Below are 13,072 nucleotides of genomic sequence, written 5' to 3' on the forward strand. Positions count from 1 at the left end.
GCGGCAGCAGTGTTGTTATTCTGTTTGAAAATTAAGGATCCTGAATGTTTTCCCCTAAACATAGCACAAATCTCCTGTCGAAGGTGAGTCACAGCACGCCTATAGGTGGAGCCAAAAGGTCTTCAGACGAGAGATTCAAATCTACTCAAAAGAGCAAATATTGAAGCTGGGAAGCAATCTCCTCTCAGCGGTTTAAGAATCACTTCATAATTAGGGTTTCTACATCTAGATATTTTCTCTTTTTCCTTTTCTCCATTTAGAAGATGAGAGAAAATAAATTTGTTCATGGGCCTTTCAATTAAACTGACAAACATGCTGCATTATCTGAATGAAAATTAGGTAGGTGTAGCAATTAATAGAGAGTGTGTTATTAACACTCTTTGGGAAGCTCAATGGATGTAACATGTTGCTAGTGATAATGAGAGTACATATTGCTACTGTGGAAAGTGCAATAGGTTTGCTAAGTTATTAAATAACCTCCACTGTTGAGTGAGTGGCTTCAATCCTAAGTACTTCTCTCATCCCAATTATCAGACTATTGAGAGCAAAATGGAAACAGAGTAATAATAGCTTGTAGGGAACCCAGTGTTTAAGCTTCCTTTGACTGAAAGCCATTATCAATTCCATTGGTTTTAGGACACAGAAATTCTATTTCCAAGAATTATCTGCCTTTAATTCGAAAGGTAATTCAACCTCCTATTTGCTAAAACATGTAACGAATATTGTACCTAAGCAATGCTGGATTTTAGAGACTACACAAGTTGTGGGCTAACTAAGAGAAAATAGCAAGCTAAATGCATTTTCATTGTCAGATACATTGGTGTTTGAGATAGTGATACTCTTCATGACTAAAGGTGAGAGAAAGATTCTGATTGGAATGAGAAGCGGAGAGGAATGGCCTAGGAAGAAACTGTCAATCTACTGCTCATTTCCATAATAGTATAATTTCAGGTGTTTTATGATTACCTCAACTTAATGTTATGAAAGAGAAATCAAGGGGAAATTCCTGTGAGATATTTTAACACAAACATATCTGTAAGCATATTTTTTGTCCTGCATCGTATTAACAGTTTTTGCATAAACGGGAGAGGCAGTTTTTATAGAATCCATAAATCATAATATACTTGATTAGGGTTGAAAAGGCTCAGGGTACTGGGTCTTTTGTTTCATAAAAAGATAAAGTACAGAGAGAAGATGTCCAGGTCAACCTTTCTTCCTCATCTCTCTAATCACAAGGGTATAGTTAATCTTTCTCACTTGATTTTTTATGTAGTAGATTTAATTATCCCCATGTGTTCATAGATTCTAGGATCTGTGTGGGAAATAGGTTCCATTCTCTGTAAGCTGGAAAAATGTCTCTGACTTTCTTTATCTTACTTTCTTCCTTCCTCTCCTCCCAAACACAGTGAAATCTATTCCATGTCCACCACCTATTTTAATTCAAACTTCTGCTAAAGCATGATATGATAAATGGCAAACAATCTTATCATGAGTGTCAGAAGAAGTCACAGTAGTTATCTAAACATGTGTTCAGAATGATTCTGAGCATCAGATGATCCAAGCAAGAAAGAAAGATGCTAATACAGATTAATGTTACCTATTTGGATGTTGGCGTAGGAGTGAGAATGGTTTTTATGAATTTCACTTGCCATTTCAAAGAAACCAAAAGCAACAGAATTGAGATTTAGAGATGAGATAGTACAGTAGGTATTCTTCAGATGGAAAGTAACTCTGATGTACCTGAAAATCTAGGAGTATTAAAAGCATGTGAAGGGAGCTGTCAAAGACAGTGGCCATATTGGCAAAGGCCCAGTTTACTTCGCTCCAGAGTTTGGACTCTGCCCAAACTACCAGGTATTTAGGGTGCATGCATGGCAAGATCGAAGTCATTTATTTCAACATTAAATGATCAGAGATGAGTAGGAGGGACTGCAGGGGACAAGAGGGAAATCATACAGAACAGTTAGTAGGCTACTTCCGAAGGCTGACTGAGAGGCCGTGAATACCTGGACTAGGCCTTTGATTGTAAACCTGGAAAAGGTGGAGTGATCTTAACGACACTCTGGAAGTAGCATCAGCACTTCGTGTCCAATAAGATGACTGGTGATGGAAAAAGTGGGTCATGATAACTCTAAAGTTCAAGCAGAAGTGTTATGTTGTTCTCAAGTATAATGGGAGGGGTTACAGGTAGAGATCAAGGGTAAAATCTAGTGAATTCTGCAGAAGTTTACTCCTTCCCAGTCAAGAGTTAATTATCTCAGAATTGTGGAATATTCATGTGAAAAATGACCTTAAGAGACACATGTTCAAAGTCATACCTGAAGGCTCCTCTATTTTTTCCCTATCTGTTATCTTTGGAAAATACATCTCTGTGCCTTTGTTTTCATTTCTAGGTAGCTTGCCAAATATTCTAAACTAATAACCTTCCATTTTTTTCCTGAGAAATAATTACCTAAATAGGGAATTAACCACTTTCTAATACTTAATCTGAAATGTCTAGCTATCTACAGTTGGATTACTGTAATCTCACAATTAGCATCCATTTAAATTATGGGCTATATTACATTCTAACCAAGGACACATTTTAAAATTACTGGGAACTGTACATGTTGCCAATGATTTATTAGAATGACTCCCTTTGTAACAGGAACACAAACCAGATACTTCTAAAAGCTACCAACTTTTGCAAAGAGTAGCAAGTGCAAAGAGTAACAAGGGAAGAGTCAAAGTGAATTTGGACAAATGAGAAAGACATTTTTTGAGACTAATACTGGGTTTCAACATATCATAAAGGTAGGGAGCCCCTGTTGTGGCTCAGCGGGTTACAAACCTGAATAGTATCCATGAGGATGCAGATTCCATCCCTAGCATTGCTTAGTGGTTTAAGGATCTGGCATTGCCATGAACTATGCTATGGGTCACAGACCTGGCTCAGATCCCACCTTACTGTGGCTGTGGTGTAGTCCAGCAGCTGTAGCTCTGATGTAAGCCTCAGCCTGGCAAGTTCTATATACCACAGATGCAGAGCTAAAAAAAAGCCAAAAACATTAGCATAAATGTAAAATCGTCTCAATTTTATATTTTCCAGGCATCCTAGCATTGAAAACTCATGAAGACTTTTTCTTGACTTGAGTCCTAAAATTTATAGCCACAAGATATCTAGGATCTCAATGTTTTGCTTTTAAGTTTCTCACTTGCTATATGTAGCATTACAAAGAAATTTACTTGTGGCATGCCTTAGCTCTAATAGAAAATATAGGTATATATATCTAATAACCGTTCAGCTTCATGTGTATTTTACTGAAAGGTTCTTGACCAAGCCTTTGTTTCACACAATTGGCGTGGGATAAGCTTGGATCAGTGTCATAGTAACCAAATCCAAGATTTTAAAATTTTAACCACAGAGAATATAAATTGTTCAAGGTGTGTGTAAAATACAAAACATTTATCTTAAATTTAAAACCTAACAAATTGTTCCTGATACCAACAATCTACTTTGTTTTCTGGCACATTCCATTAACCTTCTTTGCTCTGGTCCAAAGATTCTCCTGGTGAAGGTCTTGGCAGTAACAGGATTTCAAACTCACTAGAAAAAGGAATTGTTCTTTTTTTGTGTGTGTTGACCATTCTTATATTTTTAATGCAACTTTTAAAAAGAACTCTTCTTAGAGATTGGAGACTTTTCTTTTCTCCCAAGAGCCCTATTCCGAAGCTCAAGGAGGAAACCTGGAAGAGGACAATAAACCTGAATGGAGAATCCTATGGAGGACAGAGACCCATCAACAGGAATTTATCCTTTATAAATAGGTCAAGGCAAAACAAATATATTCTACTAAAAGTTATCAATACCTAGACCCTGACATGAATAAATTTGCCTAAATATATATATATTCTAAACAAAATAAGAGTTTGATTTGAAGATGAGAAAGAGGAGACCCAATAACAGCTAAAGTGTTGGTCTGAAGAGAAGAGGTGAGAGGGTTTACAGAAGTGTAATGGTGGAGCCTCTATATTTCTGGCTTCATGTCCCCCATGGAAGGGCTTTCACTAGAGTAACCCCCACACCTGGTTTTCTTCTCCAAATCCTTCCTTATTCCTTCTTAGGGGAGAAAGTGATTTATCTGATTTGTCATCACACGTTAGCATCACTGAACTTTACCACTTATGTGAAAATTAATCTGGTGAATAAAAGATCAGAGTGAAAAAACACATCTAATTAGATCAAACCTACAAGGTATCTGCTGTTGCCTGGGAAAGAAGCCAGGGTCAGTGCTGACATATTTCAACCCTGTTGCACAAATTCAGCAACAGAACACCCACAGTTCACACACTACTGTGATTGCCACATGTCCATCATGCTGGAAATCAGGAAATCTGAAGTGGTTGGGCCTGAGAAATTAACTAGAAAACTGGGAATTGCTAGAATTTCTCTTGTTTTCCTATGAAATTCCCATGTTTGTAGTTAAGTGCCCCAAAGGGAAGGTGAGTGTGTTCAGTTTGATGACTGTGATTGGCATTGCTGCTGATAGGGCAGGTGGTGATTGCTCAAAAGGCAATTCAATGCCAATAAGTTGAATGATGGGGCAGCTGGGTTGCTCAAAAATCTATACATTTTTATTGTTCTTACTTGTGTTTATGTGTATATATGAGTATATAAATATTCAGAACATATATCAACATATGCATACTCATATTTATAACACATATCCTTATTTTATATATACCATAAATGCAGTACATATGGAAAAACATATTATGGAAAACTTGAAACATGTGCAAAAGTAGAGACAACGGTAGAATGCATTCCCCACATACCCATAACCCAGCTCGACAATTATCTACTAATAGTCAATTTGTTTCTTTTACACCCCCACTCATTTCCCTTTCCACCTTTCTGATCATTTTGAAATAAATCCCAGACATGATACTATTTCATCTGTAATATTTCAGTGTTTTCTTCTAAAAGGCAAAAAAAGCCCTTCTTTTAAATATAATCAGAATACCATCATCACACAACCTTTTTTCTTAACCTTAAATTGTTTTTATTATCTTCCTCCCAGACCTAAATTCTGGTTTTCAATAACACTATGTAATTACTCAATTTGTTTACTTATTATATATGACACATCTAGCAGGCTTAATATTATGAACAACTAAGAGTTCCCATTGTGGTGCAGTGGAAATGAATCCAGCTGGTAACCATGAAGATGCACGTTTCATCCCTGGCCTCTCTCAGTGGGTTAAGGATTCAGTGTTGTCGTGAGCTGTGGTGTAGGTCACAGATGCAGCTCAGATCCCACATTGCTGTGGCTGTGTAGGCCAGCAGCTGCAGCTCCAATTTGACCCCTAGCCTGGGAACTTCCATATGCCATATGCATAGGTACAGCCCTAAAAAGAAAAAAAAAACATTACCGACAACAATATGACTGCTGAAAAATAGCTTTAGATTTTTTTTTCGCACTTCTCTTTGTGTTAAGGAAGGTAAGGAAGGTACTTTCAAAATACTGTGTTTTGTTTGGAATAGTTCCTATGTCACTTCCACCAACTGGAAAGACAGATTCACTTATTCATTTTGTGTTTGATGTTTAGGGTTTGCTTTTTAAATTTAAATTTTGTTTTGTAACTATGTAAAATATTTTAAGTGTTCTGAAATCAAATCCAAAAAATAACTGATATCCATGGAAGTTTAACTTCTAGTCTCTTTCCTATTATTTCCCCATACCACTTAGGTAACTCCTTTATTATTATTATTCTTTTGTGATTTAAATAAATATATAAGTATATTCTGGCATAGTTAAAGAAATCCGCACTTTTCTTCACTTTTCTATTTTTACTTAACAATATATTCTGAAGACTATTCCTTAGTACTATGTAACTATATTTATCATTCTTATGATAGGTGCAAAGATTTCCATTGTGTTCTTGTACCATAGTTTATTCAATCTATCCATTATTATTATGAGCTGAATTGTGTTCTTACCAAAAAATGGTATGTTCAAGTCCTAACCTCTGGTACCTGTGAGTGTAACCTTAGAAATAGGGTCTTTGCAGATGTAACTGAGTTAAGATGAGGTCATAGTCATGCATTATTTGGACTCTAATCCAATATGACTGGTGTTCTTACTAGAAGAGGAGAGAGTATATGCAGGAAGAAGATGGCTGTGTGACAAAGGAGGCAGGGATTGGACTGATGTATCTCTAAACCAAGGAATACTGAGGATTGCTATCTAGGACCGGAAGCTGGAAGAGACAAGAAAGGATTCTTCCCTATAGGTTTCAGAGGGAGTATGGCCCTGCCAGCACCTTGATTTCATATTTCTAGCCTTCAGAACTGTGACACAGTAAGTTTCTATTGTTTCAGCCATGTACTTTGTGGGACTTGGTTGTGGCAACCCTAGGAAACCAGAATACCCACTGATGGTCATTTTGGTGGTTTCTAGTCTTTTGCTACTGTGCACAAGCTTGCTATGAAAGCTTTGTAAACATGCCTTTTTTTTTTTTTTTTTTTTTTTTTTTTTTTTTTTTTTTTTTTTGCCTTAGTATGTTAGAAGGAATCTTAGAAATGAGGTTGCCGGCCAAAGAGTAAAAGCATATATAGTTTTGGAAGACATAGGGGTTTTATCATTTGGCATTGTAACCAACAATTTTCAAAGGTGCCTATTTCCCCACACTTAAAATTTTGCAAGTCCGGTGGGTGAAAATGGTTTCTCAATGCATTTTAATTTGATTCTCTCTTATTGGTAAGATTAACCATATTCTTACATGGTTAACAGCCATTTGTATTTTTTTTGTTGTAGTTCATTTATCTGGCCCATGTTTCTATGGAGATATTGCCTTTCCTATATCTAGAAGTCATTTCTATATTAGTGATGTTATTCACTTGTGTTTTATTCCAAATGTTTTTCTTAGTTTATTTTGTCTTTTTATTTGCTTATAGGGGGTTGGTTATTATCATCTTTAAAACATATTTTTAGCTCTTTATTTCTTAAATTGAACAGTTTTGATTATAATCAGTCCATGGAGAATAGAGATATTATTATTAAGGCTAAAGCTAACATAGGACAGTTAATTTTTAGGCAGTTTAATTTTTTAACCTTATTGTATGTTATTGGTCCCATGATTTAAAGTTGATTTGGGGAAGCCTGACACAATTTTAACTTGGATGGCTGATAGCACTCTTGTTAGGTAAGTGAAGGGATCTTTGCTTGAATTAAAACTTTCTCATCAGATGGATGGGTGTGTGTGTGTGTGTGTGTGTGTGTGTGTGTGTGCATGTGTGTGTGTGTAGAAAGTATCACATTACTTATTAGTAAGGAATGAATCAGCAGTTAAACATTTTAAACATGGTTTTAATTTTAAAAATCATTAATTTGACATTTAAACATACCATATATACACTTTAACAATTCAGCTTTTTTCAAACACTAAAAATTTATGAAGTCTGGAACACACAAGTATATACTTCATTTCCAATCTATTTTATCCAGACCCTGCAAGTAATTATCTCTATAACCTTGTGCCAATGTGCTTCAGTTCCTGTCTCTGAAAGATTAGGTGGCTGGAATAAAATCTAAAGTCCATTCAAAATCCAACAGGTATTAATCTGCTTCTGTGATAAAGACTGGACGTGTTTCTTAGAAAACCCTTGAACCAATTCTATCTCATTATTAATACTCCTAATTTACAAAAATCCATTTCAGCACCTCTTACTTGATAGGTACAGAAACTGAATTTCGTGTGGTCCCACTGCCTCTCCTGCACAGCAGATGGAATGGCCTGAGTGGAGTGAACATTTAGAGTAGAGAGGTGTTTCTGCGTGTAGGTGAAGGGTAAGGACACAAGGCGAACTCATTTCAGGGGCCTTGACATCTGTGTGTGTGTGTATCTGGCAGAAGTTTTTCAGGATGAGCTATGAAGTGCTTCTTTCCTCCCCAGGTGATAAGGAAGACAGGGAAGAGTGGGAGAGCAAAATCTCCAGATGCTTCCTGCACTTACATTCTTTATGGTAACTTCCTCTGCCCAGTTTACAGGCGAAACTTCAGTTAATGCTGACCACCCTGGGTAAAAGGCCCCTGAGGTATACTTCCTCATGCCCTACTCTTTTCCTTCATACAAATGATATTTTTAAATCATGCATTTTAGGTTTGTTTATAAGTTTAATGTTTACCTTTGTGACTAGAGACTAGATTGCAAGCTCCCTAAAAGAGGGATCAGATTTAATTTAAATAAGGGAATATTTGATAAATTTTTATTTTAAATGTATTATTGTGTTTTTATTTGAATCTACTATTTAATTTTATATTTGTAGTAAATTTAATACATAATTTAATTGCATTTGATCCTCATTATTTGTGGATTCGTATATTTGCACATTCTCCCATGTGCTGTGGTTTATTTATAAGCCCCAAATCAACACTCTCAGTGCTTCAGTTGGTCATTCATGGAGGTGACCATTGCAGAATGGTGAAAGAGTTGGCACTTGGTGTACACATTCCCACCTGAGGTCCAACAGAATGACGTCTTTTTGTATCAGCTTTCATACTGTAAAGAAGTATACTTTTTAGGATGTATTGAGGGTTGAGCTTCTCAAATTTTTTAATCCATTTTTAATTTTTGTTTTTTAAATTTGTTTTTATTACTTTTTATTTTTTATTATAGAAGATTTACAATGTTATATCAATTTCTGCTACACAGCAAAGTCACCCTGTTACACATACATATATGTTATTTTTATCATATTATCTTCCACCATGTTCCATCAAAAGTGATTGTATATATTTCCCTATGCTATATAGCAGGACCTCATTGCTTATTCATTCCTAATGCAGTAGTTTGCATCTACCAACCCCAAACTCCCAGTCCATCCCACACCTTCCCCTTCCTGTTTGGAACCATGAGTCTGTTCTCCATGTCTATGAGTTTGTTTCTTTTCTGTAGACAGGTTCATTCAAGCCATATATTAGATTCCAGATATAAGTGATATTATATGGTATTTGTCTTTCTCTTTGTGACTTTCTTCACTTAGTTTGAGAATCTCTAGTTCTATACATGTTGCTACAAATGGCATTATTTTGTTCCTTTTATGGCTGAGTAGTTTCTATTGTGTATATATACCACATCTTCTTATCCATTCATTTGTCAATAAACATTTAGGTTGTTTCTATGTCTTGGCTACTGTGAATATTGCTTCAATGAACAGAAGATAATATACATTCTTTTCACGTGCACATGGACCATTCTCAAGGATTGACCACATACTAGGGCATAAGACTAACCTCAACAAATTCTAGAGTATTGAAATTATTTCAAGCATTTTCTCTGACCACAATGGCATGAAACTAGAAATGAAAATGAAATGAGAAAAAACTGACTACATGGAAACTAAATATAATGCTACTAAAAACCAGTGGGTCAACAAAAAAATCAAAAGGGAAATTTAAAAATACCTGGAGACAGGTATTTTATATATATATATATATTCTTTTTCAGATTCTTTCCCTTATAGGCTATTATAAGACATGAATATAGTTCCCTGTGCTGTACAGTAGTTCTTTGTTGTTTATCTATTTTATGCATAGTAGTGTGAATATGTTAATCCCAAATTCCTAATTTATCTCTTCCCTTCAAGTTTTTGTTTTTGTTTTTTCTTTTTTGTTGTTGTTGATAATTTTGCTGTTTAAAATGGTCCCTAGGTGTGGGGCTGAGGTGCTGTTCAGGGTTCCTAAGTGAAAGAAGGCTGTGGTGTGACTGACAGTAAAGATACATGTGTTAGATAAGTCATGCAAGTATGTGTATTGTGCTTTTGGCTGAGTTCAGTGGTAATGAATCAACAGTATATATTGAGTAAGGTGTCTTTAAACAGAAACAAACATAAAATAAGGTTATTCATTGATTGGTGAATGCAAATGTAAGCAGAGGCTTGTGGGAAACCTAATTCTACATTTCGTTCATGCGGCAATGATTCAGTATTTACTAATTCAATGTTTGTAGAAATTCTATAGAACATAACTCCAGTGAATAATGGGACTCAATTGTATTTAAATTTGTTTCTTTTTAAACATGAATATCTAACTAATGAATGTCAGAGTTCCCGTCGTGACACAGTGGTTAATGAATCCAACTAGGAACCATGAGGTTGCAGGTTCAATCCCTGGCCTTGCTCAGTGGGTTAAGGATCTGGCATTGCCATGAGCTGTGGTGTAGGCCATAGATATGGCTTTGATCCCGAGTTGCTGTGGCTGTGGCACAGGCCCACAGCTACAGTTCCAATTAGACCCCTAGCCTGGGAACCTCCATATGCCGTGAGTGTGGCCTTAGAAAAAGACAAAGTAAATAAATAAATAAATAAATAAAAAGACATAAACTAATGAATATCCATTCTTAGCATATATAGTTGACCCTTGAACAACATGAGTTTGAACTGCATGGATCAATTTCTATGTAGATATTTTGCAATAGTAAATACTACAATACTACATGATATGCATTTGGTTGAATCCATGGATGTGGAGGATCCAGAGGGTCAGTTGTATATAAGCAGATTTTTTACTGCAGGGAGGGTCAATACCACTAACCCCCACTAACTCCCAAATTTAAGGGTGAACCATAGTTGGTAAATAATAAATTATTTTCCAATGAATGATTGAATCATTGATGATAATTGTGTCAGAATCATGATCTTGATAAAAGGACTTTTCCAGGTAAGTTAGTGATTATGGTTAATAGGCACTAATTGGTGGGATGGATTGTGCCACATGGAAAGAACACATGTTATAGCTTATCTCTGCCATTTACTACCTAGGATGCCTCCAGTAGATTACTTAATCTTCATGCCTCTGTTTCCTCATCCATAAAATAATTATTATGAGGTCTTACTTTGCAAGAAGACAACATGGTTCTAGCCCAAAGCTTTTTGTAGGAAAAATTAATATGATATTAATATGAATTATTGTTATGAAAGCACTGCTGAGACTAGTTATTATTATTGACATCATGATAACAGGTCTGGATGTAGGGGCTGCAGTCCAGCCTGGGGTCAGAGACTCATTGTGAAATGCTGACTCACTTCTCTCACCCATCAATGTCTGTCTCAGAGTTCTACTTTTATACAATGCTGTTAGTCCCTTGATGACTTCCAAGGTCTTTTCTGGCAATAACCTTCTAAGGACTTTTATTATAATAGGCTTGAGCTCTGAAGGGGTTACAAGGAAGTTGTGACTGGATTGTAGATTAATCTTATATCCAGGACAAGGGTGATGCAGCAATAATGGTCCTGGCCGTTGGAATGATGATTTTGCTCAAGCTCTTGTAAACTGATTGTCTCCATGGGAAACCCTCTGTTAAACTTCTGTTACCATGGCATTCTTTCCTCCAGGAGTTAATGGTTAATAGCACTGAAATTTGAGGTCTTCTCTGGAAGTGTAAAATGATGCTCCTGAGAATTAAGGGATATTCAGGAGCTCATAGGACTGGTTTCCAAAAGGATGACAAAATGAGGGTGTTAAAAATAAAATAAAGATAGATTGAAGCACTCGATTTATTTATTTGTATAAAGAGAACTCCATAGATATATGTTAACATATTCATATGTAGCCATGAACTGTCTAGATTTTATAAGGCTTAATTCTAAAGGGAGACAAACTAGTTATGGCATATAGATCAGCTCACATGACTCCTGAACTTACCTTTCTTAAGCAGTGAAACAGAGGTGACAAGACCCTGCCTTACCTAACTCATAGTGTTGATCAACAAAAAGACATCTTATAAGTACTCTTGACTATAATCTAGTGGAAACTTGGTAAGTCTTACATAAAGACAATGGAAAAGGACTCTATCACATACATATCAAATGCCAACAAAAGACTCTTCAAGTTTCATTTTGATTCATTGTTTAAGAAATTGACCAAGACAACAGAAATAAAAGCAAAAATAAACCAAAATTGGGACCTAATCGAACTGACAAGCTTTTGCACAGCAAAGGAAACCATAAAAAAACAAAAAGACAACCTATGGAATGGGAGAAAATAGTTTCAAATGATGCAACTGACAAGGGCTTAATCTCTAAAAAATATGAAAAACTTATACAACTCAACAGCAAAAGAGACAACAACTCAATTGAAAATTGGGCAAAAGACCTGAATAGACATTTCTCCAAAGAAGATATACAGATGGCCAACAAGCATGTGAAAAAATTCTCAACATCACTGATTACTAGAGAAATGCAAATCAAAACTACTATGTGGTACCACCTCACACCTGTCAGAATGGCCATCATTAATAAGTCCACAAATAACAAATGCTAGAGGGGGTGCAGAGAAAAGGAAACCCTCCTACACTGCTGGTGGGAATGTAAATTGGTACAACCACTATGGAAAACTGTACGGAGGTATCTTAGAAAACTAAATATAGAACTACCATATGACCCAGCAATCCCACTCTTGGGCATATATCTGGACAAAACTTTCCTTGAAAAAGACACATGCACCTCTATGTTCATTGCAGCACTATCCACAATAGCCGAGACATGGAAACAATCTAAATGTCCATCAACAAATGAATGGATTGAGAAAATGTGTTATATATACACAGTGGAATACTACTCAGCCATAAAAGAGAGGAAATGCCATTTTCAGCAACATGGATGGAACTAGAGATTCATACTAAGTGAAGTTAGAAAGAGAAAGACAAATACCATATGATATCACTTATATCTGGAATCTAAGACATGGCACAAATGAACCTTTCCACAGAAAAGAAAATCATGGACATGGAGAACAGACTTGTGGTTGCCAATGGGGAGAGGGATGGAATGGAATGGACTGGGAACTTGGGGTTAATAGATGCAAACTATTGCCTTTGGAATGGATAAACAATGATCCTGCTGTATAGCACTGGGAACAATATGTAGTCATTTATGATGGAGTATGATAAAAAGAATGTATATATGTATGTGTGATTGGGTCAACTTGCTGTACAGTAGAAAACTGACAGAACACTGTAAATCAGCTATGATGGAAAAAATAAAAATTATTTAAAATAAATAAATAAATAAAATACATAAAGAGTAAAAAAA

The 13,072-nt window shown here is 35.8% G+C and overlaps 1 protein-coding gene across 6 annotated transcripts in view; it reads left to right on the top strand.

Annotated features, from left to right (window-relative positions):
• LOC102159433 (uncharacterized) overlaps positions 1 to 13,072 on the top strand; it is a 908,266-nt gene that overhangs the window by 618,584 nt on the left and 276,610 nt on the right. The gene's annotated exons all lie outside the window — the stretch shown is intronic.

The sequence above is a fragment of the Sus scrofa genome, chromosome 16 (assembly GCF_054392235.1).
Source record: "Sus scrofa isolate SSC_HxYL_T2T_F1_AM1 chromosome 16, Sscrofa_HxYL_maternal_Yorkshire_Landrace_v2.0, whole genome shotgun sequence".
In the NCBI taxonomy this organism is placed as follows: Eukaryota; Metazoa; Chordata; class Mammalia; order Artiodactyla; family Suidae; genus Sus; species Sus scrofa.